Source organism: Brachyhypopomus gauderio, chromosome 2 (assembly GCF_052324685.1).
Source record: "Brachyhypopomus gauderio isolate BG-103 chromosome 2, BGAUD_0.2, whole genome shotgun sequence".
Classification (NCBI taxonomy): Eukaryota; Metazoa; Chordata; class Actinopteri; order Gymnotiformes; family Hypopomidae; genus Brachyhypopomus; species Brachyhypopomus gauderio.
The window spans coordinates 11,136,404-11,158,007 of NC_135212.1; positions in this window are offsets into that span (position 1 = coordinate 11,136,404).

Here is a 21,604-nt window from a genome sequence, read left to right on the forward strand (position 1 = left end):
GTTTATTCAATCAGCCGTTTACTCAAACATTGTTCACTTCGGTCCTGTCCTACGGCAAAAAAACTCCCAGCTTTCCCTGCGCTCCCGAGCTCGGCTCCACTGGTGTCTCTAGGCAACCGGGTCTTCTCCCTGAGGGAAAGGTCTGGGGGAACATTAGACACAGCTGTTCCAGGAAGGCAAATGTCTGCTGTGTACAAACTGGACTCCAACCTCCACAGTGGAAGCCTGTGAACAGAGACAGGGAGAGAGGACCACGGGGACGGTGAGCCCACCATCACAACATCTGGCCTCAGTGGGTCTTTTCCTGAACTCCTGCCTTTCTGAATGTAACAGATAGAGCAGATCTAAACATGAAAGGTTTTAGTACAAATATCAGAAACACAAACAACATAACATACAACACTGATGGGAAAAACTTCAAAGACACTTGAATACAGACACGCAGACGAACCTACAGACCCAACAGGCCCTAAAGGTTCTACAGATCCTACAGACCATTCAGACCCGAAAAGGCCCTTTAGGTTACAGTTCCCTGCATAATCAACGTGTATGTGTTTGTGTGTGTACAAATATGAGTATATATGTGTGTATGCATATGTTGAATGGTTATGTCTGCTTATTATTACGGTGATAATAAGGGTTGTCTGGGACTGTTTTGGATATGGACACTGTTTTGGACATGGACACTGTGTTGGACATGGACACTGTGTGATGCTGGCATGCTTGACTGTGCCATCTAACACCTACTGAGCTGACAGAAGTGGTTCCTGTCTGGCTCCTATTTTGATGAAATGTAAGATCTCTTTCAGTTCCAGCTGCCTCTCGTTTAAGTGATGGGTGGGGGGGGGGGGGGTGTTGGGGTCTCCCTAGAGGGAAAGTTCTCCAAAGTCCAAAGTCATGGTGAAGCCAACTCCTGAGGTCTATGTGTATGTGTGTGTGTGTGTGGGTGGGGGGTGCAGAAGCTTTCAAAGGCTTCTTTTCAGCAAGGAATTTCAGATTTAAAGGTGCTCTCCTGCTAGAGGGGGGAGATGCATCTCTGAGGAGAAGCTTTTTTTCTTCATCTTCTTCTTCTAAACCTCTTGCAGACTGACAAGACTTCGTTTGGCACAGTTTTAACCAATGGAGGATGACGATTATGCAGGACACACCCACATGTTCCCTCACTGGTCAGAAGATCATTATATCTGTGAACTGTTTGGGATATGGGGTTTGAAAAAAACACATCAACTTTCCCAGTAAACTGACAGAGTGCTTTTCACACTTAATCCTGGTTTGGAAGTTTTTATGGTTTGCATTTGAGAATAGCTCTTTTGCATAAGAGTCTCTGGGTTGATATTCCTATGTTATATAGGTTATCTTTTAGCACATCATTTCAATTTGCTCTCCTACAGTCAATTTCACCAACTATGTTCACGCTCTTATGCAGAATGACTTGCATATTTATTGATAAGTCTGGGAATCAAACCCATGACCTGAGAATCAAACCCATGACCTGAGAATCAAACCCATGACCTGGAAATCAAACCCTTGACCTGAGAATCAAACCCATGACCTGAGAATCAAACCCATGACCTGGGAATCAAACCCATGACCTGAGAATCAATCCCATGACCTGAGAATCAATCCCATGACCTGAGAATCAAACCCATGACCTGAGAATCAAACCCATGACCTGAGAATCAAACCCATGACCTGTAAATCAAACCCATGACCTGAGAATCAAACCCATGACCTGGAAATCAAACCCATGACCTGGAAACCAAACCCATGCCGTGGTGTCATCAGCACCTTACCTGCTGGAACCAGGAGGCACTGTGTGTGCTGCCTCCGTGGCTCTCAGGGCTCTTCAGAAGCCCTTGCCATCCTACCACTGTGCCCAGCACACAGCAGGTGGGATTACTGACTCATACAGAGGCCTTTCCATCAATGCCGGGGCCTTTAATGAACAGACAGCCAGAGTTAAACATTAGCACTTGTGAAAGTGCCACTGTAGAGATTTCTCTTCTGTGCACTCTCCCTCCCTCCCTCTCTCTCTCCCCCTCCCTCCCTCTCTCTCTCTTTCTCTGTCTCTCTCATCCAGGGTTCCTTTTTTCACTGCCTTTGTTATTGCTGCCTGTTCCCTGCCTCCCTGGGACATTTTTCATAGACACAGTATATGATGGCATCTCAGCTCTGTTCTCTTTCTGGGCTTTACTGAGCCGAGCAAAGAAGAAAAGATGCAGGGTGTGTTTGTGTGTGTGTGTGTGTGTGTGTGTGTGTGTGTGTGTGTGTGTGTGTGTGTGTGTGTGTGTGTGTGTGTGTGTGTGTGTGTGTGTGTGACTCTCAGGGGGGTGGGCTGAGAGATAGAGCAAGCAGACGGAAGTGTGTGTGTGTGTGTGTGTGTGTGTGTGTGTTTTGATTTTGCTGTGAGGCAGCAGGAGACCTGTGATTCTTTGAACTTGGCCCCCATTAGAAGCCTGATGGAGATTTGAGGAGCTGTTGAAAGCGGCCGCGCGCGTTTGACGTTCGCTTGTTTTTGTTGTGTTTTTTCTGTCTTGCTTTCTTTTCTCACAGGCCTTCTGAATTCTTAATATTCACGCAGAGTGTAAGGCGCGAGGATAAAACGCTTTCTGTTTCCTGGTCTTTTCTGTGTGTGTTCCTTCGTCTCTCGTTTTATCTCCTCCTGCAGCTGAACCTCCCTACACAGCAGAAAGCCAAACGTGCAGTATTCACGCATCTCGTCTCAGCACAGAATGGGAGAAGCGCGGGAGGGTGTCTGATGAACATCTGATGGTGTGTGTGTATCTGTGGGTTAGATAACACTCCAGACTACAGACTCTCACACTGACCTGATCTCTTGACCACGGAAAAGTCCAGAGACGTAGGTCTCCAAGCCCAGGTGTGCTGTCCCCAGTGCCAGCTCCCTCCCAGGCGAGGCCATCAAGACGCTTTTATTGCCTGTTTCACAATATGTTTACACTGGAAATACAGCGTGACAGAGTCCAACTTTAAATATAAAAAGGTTTATTTGAAAAGTGTAAATATGAAAATGCATCGCTGTTGCAACACAACTCACACACATAGGCTAACTTGTTGCATAAATGTTCATGTCGTGTGTTATACAACATTACAACACATCACTGCTCTCAATCATCGACTCACATCCAGTGATTATAGGCAGAACAAAAGCATAATTCAGGTTAGCTGAAAATGCTTTCATCATAATTTTATTAGTACATGTCCATTTAGCATTAATTATTAATGCAATTCCTGTTGTGGGCGAAGTGGGAGCGAAGTAAAGTTCCGAAACTGAGATTAATACATGAATTAGCACTACCTCTGCTTAACTATTTAAGACGTTACTACCTAGTCGTGTAGGACTCGAGTGTTTTTGAAATCACAATCCATCTTTTATTGAATCAGGCGCAGAATTACTGGCCAGGTAGCCGGTGTTACGGTCAATTCAGTCCCCCCTGTTCCCCCAAAACCGAACGTTAATTGTTGAGGGGGGGGGGGGGTTGTATATCGCGATCGATCGCCAGTGGAGGGCGACATAGATATGGATCGGAGGTAAATAAACTAGATTTATTTTTCTCGCCGTGTGAAATCGGAAGTGTGGCGTGTGAGCGTGTGAAGACGGTCAAATGCGTGTGTCACACGCTCAATGCGTGAGACTTGAGAGCCCTGGCGATAACACAGTAGCAGATTAATGCGTAATGATTTCGCGCATGCGCAGTTTTGGGGGAACGGGGGGGGGGGGGGTGGTGGCGTAACACCGGGTCTTCACCGCATGCTTGCAGCACCTTTGATGTTGGCTTTTGCCAGTGTAAAGGAGTTATTCTGGTCCGCCCCAGACGGCACTGGCACGGAGAGGAACAGGCTGCTCTCGACCAGACAGCACGGAGGGTTTTCTCCAATACTATCTTCAATGCTGTCAACGAAATATATTTAAAACCCTCATGTCAGGTTTGTCAAAGTTGTGTTGACATGACAGCAATAATGAGCTATTTTGACACGACTTTGACCAATCATGACTGCACACTCATTAGCGTTCTCACACCAACCTCCTTCACTTTTTAAAACAGAAAATTATTTCAACTCATTTAAATTCAAGACCTGTAGTTTATCTTAAGACCAGCAGGGGGAGAGAACATTTCTGGTGTGCCAACATACTCTCAATAAGAATTGGCACTTCAAAATAAGGTAAATATCACATAACTATATCGCCATAATGTCAAAATAAGAGGATTACACATCATCTTTCACAAGCCTTAAGATGACTTGTCTATATGTTTGTTTGATTTTTTTCATTTTGAGCTATGTGTGACTTCACCTTCATTACAGTGTCATTCATTAAAGTGTCATTTATTATAGTGTCCTAGATGTGTCCCTTCTGTTTCCCTTCTGTGTCTCTTTAAAGCTTTTCACTGTGATGCCACTCTCATCCTGAGGTCTCAGGAAAACACTCTCAAAATATTCCCAAGCAGCACCTAGAGCTCTGGGTTTATCAATGCCCCTCACAGCTCTGCACTTTGATGCCACCCTAGCTATGGGATTATTTTTGCCACCCTAGCTCTGGGTTTATTGATGCCACCCTAGCTCTGGGTTTATCAATGCCACCCTAGTTCTGGGTTTATTAATGCCAAACTAGCTCTGGGTTTATTGATGCCACCCTAGCTCTGGGTTTATTAATGCCAAACTAGTTCTGGGTTTATCTATGCCACCCCAGTTCTGGGTTTATCGATGTCACCCATAGCTCTGGGTTTATTAATGCCAAACTAGCTCTGGGTTTATTGAGGCCACCCTAGCTCTGGGTTTATTAATGCCAAACTAGCTCTGGGCTTATTAATGCCACCCTAGCTCTGGGTTTATTGATGCCACCCTAGCTCTGGGTTTATTAATGCCAAACTAGCTCTGGGTTTATCTATGCCACCCCAGTTCTGGGTTTATCGATGTCACCCATAGCTCTGGCTTTATCAATGCCACCCATAGCTGTGAGTTAATCTATGCCACCCACAGCTCTTAGTTTATTGATGGTGCACATGGCAAGTTTACTCGAGCCTTTTGGAGAATGCAGTCAGATGGTATAATTATTGCTTTGAGGCCCTCTTAATAGAACAGAAACAAAGCACGTTTTAAACAAAACCCAAGTCTTTTAAGCACTCGGACAAGAGTCACCTAGTTTTAGCCTTTACAGTAATAAGCATTCACATGTGTTCTTGGGTACATGGCTCCTGTATCACCTGAACACACACACACACACACACACACACACACACACACACACACACACACGCACACACACACACTGTTGCTTTAAGAGCAGGACCAAGGGTGCTTGACTGAACGACTCTTTGATCACAGAGTGAGACCAGGCCTTCACTCCGTCTCCAGAATTAAAGGTCTCAGTTTTCCTGAGCCACTCTGCCATTTCCTTCCTGTCTATTCCTCTCTCCCTCTCTCTCCCTCTCTCACACTCTCTCCTTCTCCCCCTCCCCTCTCTCTCTCTCTCTCTCTCTCTCTCTCACGCTCTCTCCCTCTCCCAGCGGCATGGGTGCATTCGAATGTTATCCTTCCCAAATTCCCTGTTTAAGGAGTGTGAGATGAAGCGTGAACTTGGGATTCGAATTCACAGGGCTGCACACCGTATCCGGGTTACCCTCTCGAGACTCTGTGTTATACTGTTGTGGTAGTGTAGTGTGTGTAGCTGTAGTGCAGCGTGGTCTCAGATCAGTGCACGGCAGGGTGAAGTGTGTGTCGACTGGTGGTTATCACTCTCTTTGTCTGGTACCAATGAAAAGTCCCATTACTGAAGTCGATTGAACTTAAAGTGACTTACTGGCATGGCAAAGGATGATAGTTTATATTTTCAAAGTCTTGATTATCATTTGAGAAAATGCAAGAATAAACAAAATAGGAAATGCAATATTGTTGCACCCAATGTGTGCCACCTGGAAGAAGAAAAACATTTTTGTGGGGAAGTGAGATGGTGTGTGGTTTGTGTGTGAGATGGTGTGTGGTTTGTGTGTGAGATGGTGTGTGGTTTGTGTGTGAGATGGTGTGTGGTTTGTGTGTGAGATGGTGTGGTGGTTTGTGTGTGAGATGGTGTGTGGTTTGTGTGTGAGATGGTGTGTGGTTTGTGTGTGAGATGGTGTGGTGGTTTGTGTGTGAGATGGTGTGTGGTTTGTGTGTGAGATGGTGTGGTGGTTTGTGTGTGAGATGGTGTGTGGTTTGTGTGTGAGATGGTGTGGTGGTTTGTGTGTGAGATGGTGTGTGGTTTGTGTGTGAGATGGTGTGCTGGTTTGTGTATGAGATGGTGTGTGGTTTGTGTGTGAGATGGTGTGGTGGTTTGTGTGCGAGATGGTGTGTGGTTTGTGTGTGAGATGGTGTGGTGGTTTGTGTGTGAGATGGTGTGTGGTTTGTGTGTGAGATGGTGTGGTGGTTTGTGTGTGAGATGGTGTGGTGGTTTGTGTGTGAGATGGTGTGTGGTTTGTGTGTGAGATGGTGTGGTGGTTTGTGTGTGAGATGGTGTGGTGGTTTGTGTGTGAGATGGTGTGTGGTTTGTGTGTGAGATGGTGTGCTGGTTTGTGTGCGAGATGGTGTGGTGGTTTGTGTGTGAGATGGTGTGGTGGTTTGTGTGTGAGATGGTGTGTGGTTTGTGTGTGAGATGGTGTGGTGGTTTGTGTGTGAGATGGTGTGTGGTTTGTGTGTGAGATGGTGTGTGGTTTGTGTGTGAGATGGTGTGGTGGTTTGTGTGTGAGATGGTGTGTGGTTTGTGTGTGAGATGGTGTGGTGGTTTGTGTGTGAGATGGTGTGTGGTTTGTGTGTGAGATGGTGTGTGGTTTGTGTGTGAGATGGTGTGTGGTTTGTGTGTGAGATGGTGTGTGGTTTGTGTGTGAGATGGTGTGTGGTTTGTGTGTGAGATGGTGTGCTGGTTTGTGTGTGAGATGGTGTGTGGTTTGTGTGTGAGATGGTGTGGTGGTTTGTGTGTGAGATGGTGTGTGGTTTGTGTGTGAGATGGTGTGTGGTTTGTGTGTGAGATGGTGTGTGGTTTGTGTGTGAGATGGTGTGGTGGTTTGTGTGTGAGATGGTGTGTGGTTTGTGTGTGAGATGGTGTGTGGTTTGTGTGTGAGATGGTGTGGTGGTTTGTGTGTGAGATGGTGTGTGGTTTGTGTGTGAGATGGTGTGGTGGTTTGTGTGTGAGATGGTGTGTGGTTTGTGTGTGAGATGGTGTGTGGTTTGTGTGTGAGATGGTGTGCTGGTTTGTGTGCGAGATGGTGTGGTGGTTTGTGTGCGAGATGGTGTGGTGGTTTGTGTGTGAGATGGTGTGTTGGTTTGTGTGTGAGATGGTGTGTGGTTTGTGTGTGAGATGGTGTGCTGGTTTGTGTGCGAGATGGTGTGCTGGTTTGTGTGTGAGATGGTGTGGTGGTTTGTGTGTGAGATGGTGTGTGGTTTGTGTGTGAGATGGTGTGTGGTTTGTGTGTGAGATGGTGTGTGGTTTGTGTGTGAGATGGTGTGCTGGTTTGTGTGCGAGATGGTGTGGTGGTTTGTGTGTGAGATGGTGTGGTGGTTTGTGTGTGAGATGGTGTGTGGTTTGTGTGTGAGATGGTGTGCTGGTTTGTGTGCGAGATGGTGTGGTGGTTTGTGTATGAGATGGTGTGTGGTTTGTGTGTGAGATGGTGTGTGGTTTGTGTGTGAGATGGTGTGTGGTTTGTGTGTGAGATGGTGTGCTGGTTTGTGTGCGAGATGGTGTGTTGGTTTGTGTGTGAGATGGTGTGGTGGTTTGTGTGTGAGATGGTGTGTGGTTTGTGTGTGAGATGGTGCACTGGTTTGTGTGTGAGATGGTGTGATGGTTTGTGTGTGAGTGAATGCTTGGACGTGCGTGTGTATGTGTGTACGTGCCTTGCATCACTATGTTGTCACCCACTGTCCCTCTTACGGCGACACACACACACACACACACACACACACACACACACACACACACACACACACACACACACACACACACACACACACACACACACAGTCAGGTGTGGTGCACATTTGAGCAGCTGTAAATGCAGGGGCATTTAATGGTACTTTTTGCGAGGAATTCTTCCGAATGGTTTTGGGTTTGGGGCAGGTTGTCAGCTCACTCCCACTACTGCGCTGGCTGCATTGTTGTCTCAGTCTTGGCAGCCAAGACTTTTAAAGTCTGCCAGTCTCTATAGGCAGACCGCACTCACAGAATCTGGACTTCACCAAGGTTGTTCTCAGTTTCCTTTGCTCACGGTGACCAGGTAGTCTACCACCACTCACTTGTCTTTTTTACTCCAGATAACATTTTACTTGGTGTTTTGTTTGAGATTCTCAATAAATGATGCATTTTTCGTTTAGCGGCGCTGTAATTTTGTACATTCTGATCAATACTGACACAGTACAGCTCATCTCAAACCCTCGCCGCTCGAGAGTCAGAGAAGAGAGAGATACAACTCGACTGTGTTAGCACCCAGGCGGTGGAGCAAACTCCCACTACCTGTCTGAGTCCTCCTGCTGCTGTCGAACACGGACTGAAGACACTCCTCTACACAAAAAACTAGAGCAGTCCCTAGATACCCCACTGTATTGATTAATCACTCACCTCACACATATTAGTTCACATATGTACATAATAACAAAATCCTCTTATTAGGGTTCACACACACAGTGTGGGAACCCTATTGTAATTGCTGGTATTTTTAGGGTTCACACACACATAGTGTGGGAACCCTATTGTAATTGTTAGAATTTTTCTTTCTTATTATTCTTTGTCCCATTTTTTGACCTAAAACGTATTGTGCAGCCTAGACCGTAATGCCTAGAAACCCCAAACTTGGCAAAAAGGTTCAGTTAACTCCAAGGACCAGATTCCCATACAGGGACCCAAATTGGCCTGATGGTGGCGCTATAGCAGACCATATTGACGTTTTGTCCATATCTCCTACACCGTAAGTCCTAGAACCAAAATTCCAGTTCCTATACATTCCTTGACTAAATTCAATAGGACAATTAATATACAACCATTAAGCTCCGCCCACTTAGATTTCGAGTTAATTTGCATAATGTGCAAAATCACACACATATTTGAGCGCGAACTAGTCCCTGGATTTTTCACATACATGCACATATGTGGTATCAAAACGTTCAGAAGAGTCTGAACTTTAAAATGTATCCAACAAAAATGCTAATTTCTTCACTACCTAGTCAGTATAAGCCAATCAAATGAGGGGGCGTAAATTCAATAGTAAATTTTGCGCATATGGAGCTCTAACTTAAGAAAACTTGCATGTAATGAGATGGCACTTCACAGACAGCTTCCCTGTGAGGGTCTGGGGCAGCTCGCAGAGGTTGCCATACCTCACCTGCTAGGGGGCGCTATAACATGCAAAAATTTGCCCCATGCACTCAGATTGGCCGATCCACATGAAACTTGACAGACATCATCTATGGGCTTCTGGAAACCAGGTCCTAAAGCAGACATGCCATACTTCCAAAATGGCTGACGTAATCGGCCAATCAGTGATCGGCACGCGTTTGACAGGCTTACAATTTGTCGATCTGCACGAAACCTCTTGGGTGTGGACAAGTGCACGCCCCCTATGACATAATCCAGCCGGGTGTCGATTGGCCACTGGGGGGCGCTATTGCAAAAAAAGCAAGTGTATCCCCTACATAATTCCACTTGGGAACATGCAATTGGACTCTTTTGATTCCTTGCAGTAGTGCGAACAACTTTCCCATTACATGTCCTATTAAAAAATGCACAGTTTATTTACAGTTAATAATAGTTTGAAATCATCACTTTTCATACTCCTCCTAGGATTTTCATACTATCATGTCAAGCAAAGTCTTATAATACTCTACAGAGTGTGAAATCAAAAAACAATCCAAAGATTTTGGATTTGAGGACACTTATACCTGCTAAATATTTTTTTTATGGACAGCATCGATACATATAATATTCATATTCTTAAAGCTCTTTCATATTTTACCCAATTCTGACCAAAATGCACAAGCCCATTCAGAATCCCATCCTGAACAAATTTGTCAAGTTTAATCTAAATCGGTTATCGTATGGCTCTACAGTGCAGTATTATATACAATGCATAAGAATGCATGTAAAGTCCCTCTGTCACCTTCTCCTTCTCACACGCACGCAGCCTGAAACTCACACTCTCAGTCTCTCTCACACTCTCACCCACATTCCCCCTCCCATCTCTGTGCCCTAAGTAAACATTGCTCTGGCTACCTAGATCTCTCTGTGTCTATGAACCAGGCACACACACATACAGGCGCAAGCAGGCCTTCCTATAGCATTCACAATGACACTTCCCTAGCCATACCCACCCATATCTCAGTGACTAACACATGCTCATACAAACTGATATTTGGCTTCTTTTTTGTCTCTCTCTCTCACACAAACACACAGACACACACACCTTTATACCTATATGTATGTATAGTTTCTATGTATATTTATGTATGTATGTATTAGTATATGTTGTCATAGTTTGAATACATATACTACCACACACACACACACACACACACACACACACACACACTTCTACCTAAATGTATGTATAGTTTGTATGCATATCTATAGTATATGTATAGTATATGTCAGTCATACCAGTGATGTCAGTCATATCAGTCATGTTCTGCCAGTCATGTAAGTCATGTCATGCCAATCATTTCAGTCCAGTCATATCAGTCCTATCAGTCATGTCAGTCAAATCTTCAAATCATTAGTCATGCCAGTTATGTCAGTCATATCAGTCATGTTAATTAGGGTTCACACACATAGTGTGGGAACCCTATTGTAATTGCTCGAGTTTTTAGGGTTCACACACACATAGTGTGGGAACCCTATTGTAATTGTTAGGATTTTTCTTTATTATTCTTTGTCCCATTTTTTGACCTAAAACATATTGTGCAGCCTAGACCGTAATGCCTAGAAACCCCAAACTTGGCAAAAAGGTTCAGTTAACTCCAAGGACCAGATTCCCATACAGGGACCCAAATTGGCCTGATGGTGGCGCTATAGCGGACCATATTGACTTTTTGTCCATATCTCCTACACCGTAGGTCCTAGAACCAAAATTCCAGTTCCTATACATTCCTTGACTAAATTCAATAGGACAATTAATATACAACCATTAAGCTCCGCCCACTTAGATTTAGAGTTAATTTGCATAATGTGCAAAATCACACACATCTTTGAGCGCGAACTAGTCCCTGGATTTTTCACATACATGCACATATGTGGTATCAAAACGTTCAGAAGAGTCTGAACTTTAAAACGTATCCAACAAAAATGCTAATTTCTTCACTACCTAGTCAGTATAAGCCAATCAAATGAGGGGGCGTAAATTCAATAGTAAATTTTGCGCATATGGAGCTCTAACTTAAGAAAACTTGCATGTAATGAGATGGCACTTCACAGACAGCTTCCCTGTGAGGGTCTGGGGCAGCTCGCAGAGGTTGCCATACCTCACCTGCTAGGGGGCGCTATAACATGCAAAAATTTGCCCCATGCACTCAGATTGGCCGATCCACATGAAACTTGGCAGACATCATCTATGGGCCTCTGGAAACCAGGTCCTAAAGCAGACATGCCATACTTCCAAAATGGCTGACATAATCGGCCAATCAGTGATCGGCACGCGTTTGACAGGCTTACAATTGGTCGATCTGCACGAAACCTCTTGGGTGTGGACAAGTGCACGCCCCCTATGACATAATCCAGCCGGGTGTCGATTGGCCACTGGGGGGCGCTATTGCAAAAAAAGCAAGTATATCCCCTACATAATTCCACTTGGGAACATGCAATTAGACTCTTTTGATTCCTTGCAGTAGTGCGAACAACTTTCCCATTACATGTCCTATTAAAAAATGCACAGTTTATTTACAGTTATTAATAGTTTGAAATCATCACTTTTCATACTCCTCCTAGGATTTTCATACTATCATGTCAAGCAAAGTCTTATAATACTCTACAGAGTGTGAAATCAAAAAACAATCCAAAGATTTTGGATTTTAGGACACTTATACCTGCTAAATATTTTTTTAACGGACAGCATCGATACAAATAATATTCATATTCTTGAAGCTCGTTTATATTTTATCCAATTCTGACCAAAATGCACAAGCCCATTCAGAATCCCATCCTGAACAAATTTGTCAAGTTTCATCTATATCGGTTATCGTATGGCTCTACAGTGCAGTATTATATACAATGCATAAAAATGCATGTAAAGTCCCTCTGTCACCTTCTCCTTCTCACACGCACGCAGGCTGAAACTCACACTCTCAGTCTCTCTCACACTCTCACCCACATTCCCCCTCCCATCTCTGTGCCCTAAGTAAACATTGCTCTGGCTACCTAGATCTCTCTGTGTCTATTAACCAGGCACACACACATACAGGCGCAAGCAGGCCTTCCTATAGCATTCACAATGACACTTCCCTAGCCATACCCACCCATATCCCAGTGACTAACACATGCTCATACAAACTGACATTTGGCTTCTTTTTTGTCTCTCTCTCACACAAACACACAGACACACACACCTTTATACCTATATGTATGTATAGTTTCTATGTATACTTATGTATGTATGTATTAGTATATGTTGTCATAGTTTGAATACATATACTACCACACACACACACACACACACACACACACACACACACACACACACACACACTTCTACCTAAATGTATGTATAGTTTGTATGCATATCTATAGTATATGTATAGTATATGTCAGTCATACCAGTGATGTCAGTCATATCAGACATGCCAGTCCAGTCATGTCAGTTATATCAGTCATGTCAGTGATGCCAGTCATGTTCTGCCAGTCATGTAAGTCATGTCATGCCAATCATTTCAGTCCAGTCATATCAGTCCTATCAGTCATGTCAGTCAAATCTTCGAATCATTACAGTCATGCCAGTTATGTCAGTCATATCAGTCATGTTAATTTTGTTCGTCATGCCAGTGATGTCATTCCAGTCATGCCAGTCATATCAGTTATGTCAGTAATGCCAGTCATGTCAGTCATGCCAGGCTTTGCAGACTACATTCATACTTTGAATACACAGGCAGTCATGTTAGGCGTGCTACGTGTACAAGGAGTGAAATAACAAAGCATAGTCTCTGGCTCCCTCAATCTCTCTCTGTCAGTAATATAGAGGCCCAATCATGTATAGACAAGTGCAGGCCTTCCTATACTGTTCACATAGATGCAGCTCTAGCCAGATGTGCTATTTTTGTGTCTCCCTTTCTGACACACGCAGATGTCATCACACTCTACATCTGTAGAGCACACACTGGCCAAACCCAAACAGCTTTTTTTCACTTTTAGGTCTAAAGGACCTTTTGGGCTTCCTTCTGCCTATTGAGGCCAAAATGCCTATTGGTGTGTGAACCCGCCAATCGCCGCTTGCGGCTATATTTAGGGGTCCAAGCACCAGCGGTGCTGGAACCCTATTGTAATTGTTCCGATTATTATTAGGGTTCACACACGTAGTGTGGGAAACCTATTGTAATTGCTCGAATTTTTCTTCTTTTTTTTTCTTCTTATTATTATTATTATTTTTCTCCGGATAAAACGCATACTGCAGCCTAAACCGTAAGGCCCAGGGAGACCAAACTTGGCAGACTGGTGTAGTCTGTTTGCGGGACCGTGCTTAAGTACAGACAACCAAATTGGCCTCATGGTGGCGCTATAGCGCAGCATTTTGCGTTTGGGTTCATATCTCCCACCCCGTAGGTCCTAGAAACAAAATTCCACTTCAGGTGCATTCCTTGGCTCCAGACAAACAAAAAAGCCTCAAGAACCATTAAGCTCCGCCTACTTAGATTTTTTGCTAATTTGCATAATATGCAAAACCTACTTTTTTATACTAGTCCCTGGTTTTTCATCTGATCACCACAATCTTGGTGTCAAAATATTCACAAGAATCTCATTATCAAGGAACATCAACAAAACTGTGACATTGGTATACAGTCTGGTTGTCACATGTCAATCAATAGCTCTGAGGCGTGGCCAAATTGACTTCAGCAGCTATATCTCAGCAATGCTTTGACCTATCTTTATGAAAATTTATCAGTTGTTAGGGCACATGACTCAGAGGTCACAGGTCAAAGCTGGCCACGATTGTCCAATAGGGGGCGCTATAACATGGGGAAATTTGTTTCTCAGAAACCATTAGTCACATCAAGCCCAAACTTTACAGGCATCATCAGGGGCCCAAGTGGTATCAAGGCACACAATGATGACCTCATCACTCAAAAAACATGGCCGCCATGAGCCAATTAATTTTTATTTGAATTAATTGGCCATTTGACAGACTTACCATTGGCCAATCAACATAAAACCTCATCACTGTGCATATCCCAGGACTATGTGTCATACTGTGCAGTGTTGAAACATTTGGCCACTAGGTGGCGCTATTTGTGAAAATCATGCATAACTCCTCCAAATTTTCACTTAGGAACATGCAACTTGTTTCTTTTTATACCTTGCAGTAGACCTGACAACTTTGCAATTACAAGTCCTATTAAAAAATGCATACTTTTGTCACATTCATCAATTGTTTGAAAATAGCTCTTTAAGAACTAGTCCTAGGAATTTGATCCAATGATGGCAAAAATGGCATAGGCATAATCTGTAGACACTGTAGTTAACTAAATATGGAAAAAATGTTGCATTTTTATTTGTCTGATTGGTCAATTTTTCCATTATATCCTTCTGGCCATGCCATAAATGACCTTTATTGCTATAACTCATAAACCATGTAAGTGATCAACTCCCAAATTGAAAGGCTTTTATACACTGAGGTCCTTGTGAGGTAGGCCAAGTTTGGTTCAAATTGGCCTGTCGGAGGCGCTACAGTACCCAAAAACCTGAGAAATCATAAAAACTCACGCAGCAATCTTGTTATGCAGAATACAGACAAGTAATGGGGCTTGTATGATTCAGATAAATGAGGTCTATAACATTGCAATTACATCTCATAACAAAAAGTGCACTGCCTGACCAGAAATGAACCTTTTAATTCACCAAAATGTCATTGCATTACTGAGATTAATGAGATATCAGTATGATAGTACTTGGGCTCCATCTAGTGGCCAAACACCGAAACTGACTGAAAACAATTGCTCACATGAAACACCACACAAACGCACACAAAGCTGATCTCAGCATGTGATTTAGTTCTGTGATCTGAATCATTTTGCCAATACACATTATTTTGATCCTTTTGGGCCTTTAGTGCCTCAGTTGAATTGAATGTTTTGTCACATTGATTTACTTATGCATTTTTTCCACTCAAACAGCTTCTATTCACTTTTGGGTCTAAAGGACCTATTGGGCTTCCTTTTGCCTATTGAGGCCAAGAGGCCAATTTGTTGGTCTAAAAGACCCTTTGGGCTTTTTTGCTTTTTTTTGTGTGAACCCGCCAATCGCCGCTTGCGGCTATATTTATTATTATTTTTCTCCGCATAAAACGCATACTGCAGCCTAAACCGTAAGGCCCAGGGAGACCAAACTTGGCAGACTGGTGTAGTCTGTTTGCGGGACCGTGCTTAAGCACAGAGACCCACATTGGCCTGATGGTGGCGCTATAGCGCACCATTTTGCGTTTTGGTCCATATCTCCCAAACCGTAGGGCCTAGAAGCAAAATTCCACTTCTGATGGATTCCTTGGCTCAAGCCAAACAAAAAAGCCTCAAGAACCATTAAGCTCCGCCTACTTAGATTTTTTGCTAATTTGCATAATATGCAAAACCTACTTTTTTATACTAGTCCCTGGTTTTTCATCTGATCACCACAATCTTGGTGTCAAAATATTCACAAGAATCTCATTATCAAGGAACATCAACAAAACTGTGACATTGGTATACAGTCTGGTTGTCACATGTCAATCAATAGCTCTGAGGCGTGGCCAAATTGACTTCAGCAGCTATATCTCAGCAATGCTTTGACCTATCTTTATGAAAATTTATCAGTTGTTAGGGCACATGACTCAGAGGTCACAGGTCAAAGCTGGCCACGATTGTCCAATAGGGGGCGCTATAACATGGGGAAATTTGTTTCTCAGAAACCATTAGTCACATCAAGCCCAAACTTTACAGGCATCATCAGGGGCCCAAGTGGTATCAAGGCACACAATGATGACCTCATCACTCAAAAAACATGGCTGCCATGAGCCAATTAATTTTTATTTGAATTAATTGGCCATTTGACAGACTTACCATTGGCCAATCAACATGAAACCTCATCACTGTGCATATCCCAGGACTATGTGTCATACTGTGCAGTGTTGAAACATTTGGCCACTAGGTGGCGCTATTTGTGAAAATCATGCATAACTCCTCCAAATTTTCACTTAGGAACATGCAACTTGTTTCTTTTTATACCTTGCAGTAGACCTGACAACTTTGCAATTACAAGTCCTATTAAAAAATGCATACTTTTGTCACATTCATCAATTGTTTGAAAATAGCTCTTTAAGAACTAGTCCTAGGAATTTGATCCAATGATGGCAAAAATGGCATAGGCATAATCTGTAGACACTGTAGTTAACTAAATATGGAAAAAATGTTGCATTTTTATTTGTCTGATTGGTCAATTTTTCCATTATATCCTTCTGGCCATGCCATAAATGACCTTTATTGCTATAACTCATAAACCATGTAAGTGATCAACTCCCAATTTGAAAGGCTTTTATACACTGAGGTCCTTGTGAGGTAGGCCAAGTTTGGTTCAAATTGGCCTGTCGGAGGCGCTACAGTACCCAAAAACCTGAGAAATCATAAAAACTCACGCAGCAATCTTGTTATGCAGAATACAGACAAGTAATGGGGCTTGTATGATTCAGATCAATGAGGTCTATAACATTGCAATTACATCTCATAACAAAAAGTGCACTGCCTGACCAGAAATGAACCTTTTAATTCACCAAAATGTCATTGCATTACTGAGATTAATGAGATATCAGTATGATAGTACTTGGGCTCCATCTAGTGGCCAAACACCGAAACTGACTGAAAACAATTGCTCACATGAAACACCACACAAACGCACACAAAGCTGATCTCAGCATGTGATTTAGTTCTGTGATCTGAATCATTTTGCCAATACACATTATTTTGATCCTTTTGGGCCTTTAGTGCCTCAGTTGAATTGAATGTTTTGTCACATTGATTTACTTATGCATTTTTTCCACTCAAACAGCTTCTATTCACTTTTGGGTCTAAAGGACCTATTGGGCTTCTTTTTGCCTATTGAGGCCAAGAGGCCAATTTGTTGGTCTAAAAGACCCTTTGGGCTTTTTTGCCTTTTTTTGTGTGAACCCGCCAATCGCCGCTTGCGGCTATATTTATTATTATTATTATTCTTTTTCTCCGCTAAAACGCGTTGTGCAGCCTAAACCGTAAGACCTACAGACTTCTCCTTTGGCCAACTTGTAGTACTCCTCTCCGCTACTCAGGCGCAACACGCCAGCCCGATCCGACCATAGGTGGCGCTATAGCGCACAAAATCGCATGAAAAAGTTTACACAGGTGTTTCTCCTACACCGTATGTCCTAGAGATAAAATTCAAACTGCATCTGATCAGGCATGAGCTCATCTAAAAAAAGTTCCATTGAAGCTATATGCTCCGCCCCTTACATGTCGAGCTAATTTGCATAATATGCAAATACCCACACATTTTTGAGCGCGTACTAGTCCCTGGATTTTTCACATACATGCACATATGTGGTATCCAGGCGCTCACAAGAGTCTGAACTTTAATTGTTATGGAGCCAAAGTGCACATTTCTGCACATGGGCGTGGCCACATGCATCACAAGTCAAGCGTAGAAAATTCCTTCGCCAAAAATCCACATATTCTGCTGTATCTCAGGCATACTTTCATGTATTCACTCCAAATTTCACACACATGTACCTATTGGGTGTCTAGACCGGCACATACATTTTGGCAGACATGCACACCTAGGTGGCGCTATAACGGCCAAAAAACTCTCCTGCCCACACCGATTGGCCAAATAACTCCAAACTTGGTACGCATCATCTATATGCACCTATGACACAGGTCCTTGACCTGCACCATCATATGTCCAATATGGCCGCCGCTATCGACCAATCAGCTTTCAGTACACCTTTCACAAGCTTATCATATGCCAATTAACATGAAACTCACATATTATGTTCATCTACACACCCTCTAATACATATCAAAGTATGACGGGAATTGCACCACTAGGTGGCGCTATACTAGAAATTCCTGAATTACTCCTACATGCTTTCATGTAGAAGGACAATCATGATCTCATATGATTCTATGCAAAATCACTAACAACTTTGTAATTGCAATTGCTTTGCAAAAAAGTACAGATTTTTGTGTATAATCCAATACATATAATTTACACTTTTCATACTAGTCCTAGGATTTTCACTCCATCACCTCAAATCACATATTATAATATCCAGCAGCATGTGAAATACAAAACTGGTGGAACAAATTCTAAGATTCTTGCAATTTAATATTTTTCATATGCATCACAATGGTACCGTCATGACATATGAACTGCATATTTCAAAAACTCCCCTATATAATGTCTGATTGTTATGAAAATGGACAGACACATTCAGAAGACCACTGAGGTGATATCTGCCAAGTTTGTGCCAAATCCATCCACAAATGGTTGTACTGTGAATATTTTCATTTTCTATGCTGAACATGCATGCAGATCAAAGGTCATTCTTTTCCTCAAAAGAGTTAGAGTTGAGCCTGTAATCCAGTCAGACCCATTAGCTCAATGGGTAGAGCAATGTGCTCCCAGCCTCAATGCACGTGGACAACGGGGGTTCGAATCCCACGTTGGGCAGTATTCCACCATAAGTTTAAAAAGCTGCCATTTAGATTCTGTTTTTTGAGCAGGTACTTCATTCACGAACGTGCTTCATATACTTTCATGTACATTTCATAAAGCTTTACATAATGTTGTGCCAGTGGGTGCAAAATCTTGCCAAACCTCAGCTTGGACCCCGTAATTGCCGCTTGCGGCTATATTTAGGGTTCACACACACATAGTGTGGGAACCCTATTGTAATTGTTAGCGTTTTTCTTATTATTATTATTATTCTTTTTCCCATTTTGCTGTCTATAAATCATTCTGCAGCCTAAACCGTAAGGCCTAGACACACCAAACTTGCCAAACTTGTTCTCTAGGTCAAAAGGACCACACACACTTATAGGGACCCACATCGGCCTGATGGTGGCGCTATAGCACACTATGTGACTTTTTGGCCCATATCTCCCATACCATAAGTCATAGAAACAAAATTCCACTTCCTATGCATTCCTTGGCTCAATTCAATAGGACATTTCATATACAACTATGAAGCTCCGCCTACTTAGATTTTTTGCTAATTTGCATAATATGCAAAATCTACTTTTGCCTACTACTCCTTGGTTTTTCGTCTGATCACCACAGTCTTGGTATCAAACTACTCAGAAGAATCTCATTATCAAAACCCATCGCCAACATTGTGACATTGCCATACAGCCTGGCTGTCACATGTCAATCAATAGCTCTGAGGCGTGGCCAAATTTACTTCAGCAGCTATATCTCAACAATGCTTTGACCAATCTTCATGAAAATTTATCAGTTGTTAGGACACATGACACAGAGGTCACAGGTCAAAGCTGGCCAAGATTGTCCAATAGGGGGCGCTATAACATGGGAAAAACTGTTTCTCAGAAACGATTAGTCACATCAAGCCAAAACTTTACAGGCATCATCATGGGGTCAAGTGGTATCAAGACACACAATGATGACCTCATCACTCAAAAAACATGGCCGCCATAAGCCAAATAATTTTAATTTTAATTAATTGGCCATTTGACAGACTTATCATAGGTATATACACATGAAACTGACATGGTATGTTCATGTACACACCCTCTAAGACATACTCATGTTAGAAGGGAATTGCACCACTAGGTGGCGCTATACTAGAAAATCCTGAATTTCTCCTACATATTTTCACTTATCAAGAAATGCTTGCACTCATATGATTGTATGCAGAATTCCTAGCAACTTTGTAATTACATGTGCTTTGCAAAAATGTACCACTTTTTCACAATTATCAAATATATATAACTTGTCATTTTCATACTAGTCCTAGCATTTTAACTCCATCACCTTAAATCACACCTTGTAATACTCAGCAGACTCTGAAATGCTAAGATTAGCGAAAAAATCCTAAGGTTTTGACAAATTAATATTTTTCATATGCATCACAATGCTACCATCATAACACATCAAATTCATAGTTCAATAACTACGCCATAGTATGTCTGATTGTTATGAAAATTGACATCCACATTTACATGACCATTGTGGTGCTGTGTGCCAAGTTTGAGCCAAATCCGTCCACAAACAGCTCTACAGTGAATATTTTCATTTTCCATACTCAGCCGTGCAGGGAGAAGTAGAGACACACGCACGGGCCATTCTCGCAGACACTGCCCCCCCCCCCCTCCTCCACTCCCCTCACACTCCCCCATGCTTCCAACACTTTACAACCCATGGGCTCTACCTCCTCCCCCTCTCTTTCACATGCACTTACAAAAACACAGGCCTCTGTAGCTTTCACACTGCCCTTGCCATACCTACCCATTTCTCTATGAGTAACCCAGATACAAACACACAAACTGACGCTTAGCTTCTGTTTTTGAAAACACACACTTTCTCTCTCTCTCTCTCTCTCTCTCTCTCTCTCTCTGTCTCTCTCTCTCTCTCTCTCTCACACACACACTCACACACACACACACACACACACACACACACACACACACACACACACACACACACACACACACACACACACACACACACACATACTTATAGGTTTAACATACACACTGCCCTAGCCATGTATACCCATTACTCTTTGACTAAAACACACACACACACACAGATATTTAACTTTTTTCTCCATACACATTCACACACACGACTACAATTATGCTTCATATACACAGTTCTCTAGCCATTTCCTACACACTAACTGATGTTTAGCTTATTTTTGCCATCCAAAGACACACTAAGATAATCTCAGCAAATGATTTAGATCTATTATCTGAATTGTTTTGCCATTACAATGTTTTGTGACCTTTTGGGCCTTGGTGACTCATAAGCCAGTTAAATGGACACTGATACTTCAGAGCACGCTACATGTATTCAAATCCAAGGTTAATTATTTACTCTAAACAATGCTCATATCCTATATGGCCCATGGGCCCCTGCATATCTTCTTGAGATTCAAGACAATTGACATTGGGTGACTTTATTTGCTTAATCTGATTAATGTCAGAACATACACTACCACAAACATACACACACACACACACACACACACACACACACACACACACACACACACACACACACACACACTTCTACCTAAATGTATGTATAGTTTGTATGCATATTTATAGTATATGTATAGTATATGTCAGTCATGCCAGCAATGTCAGTCGTATCAGTCATATCAGGCATGCCATGCCAGTCATGTCAGTC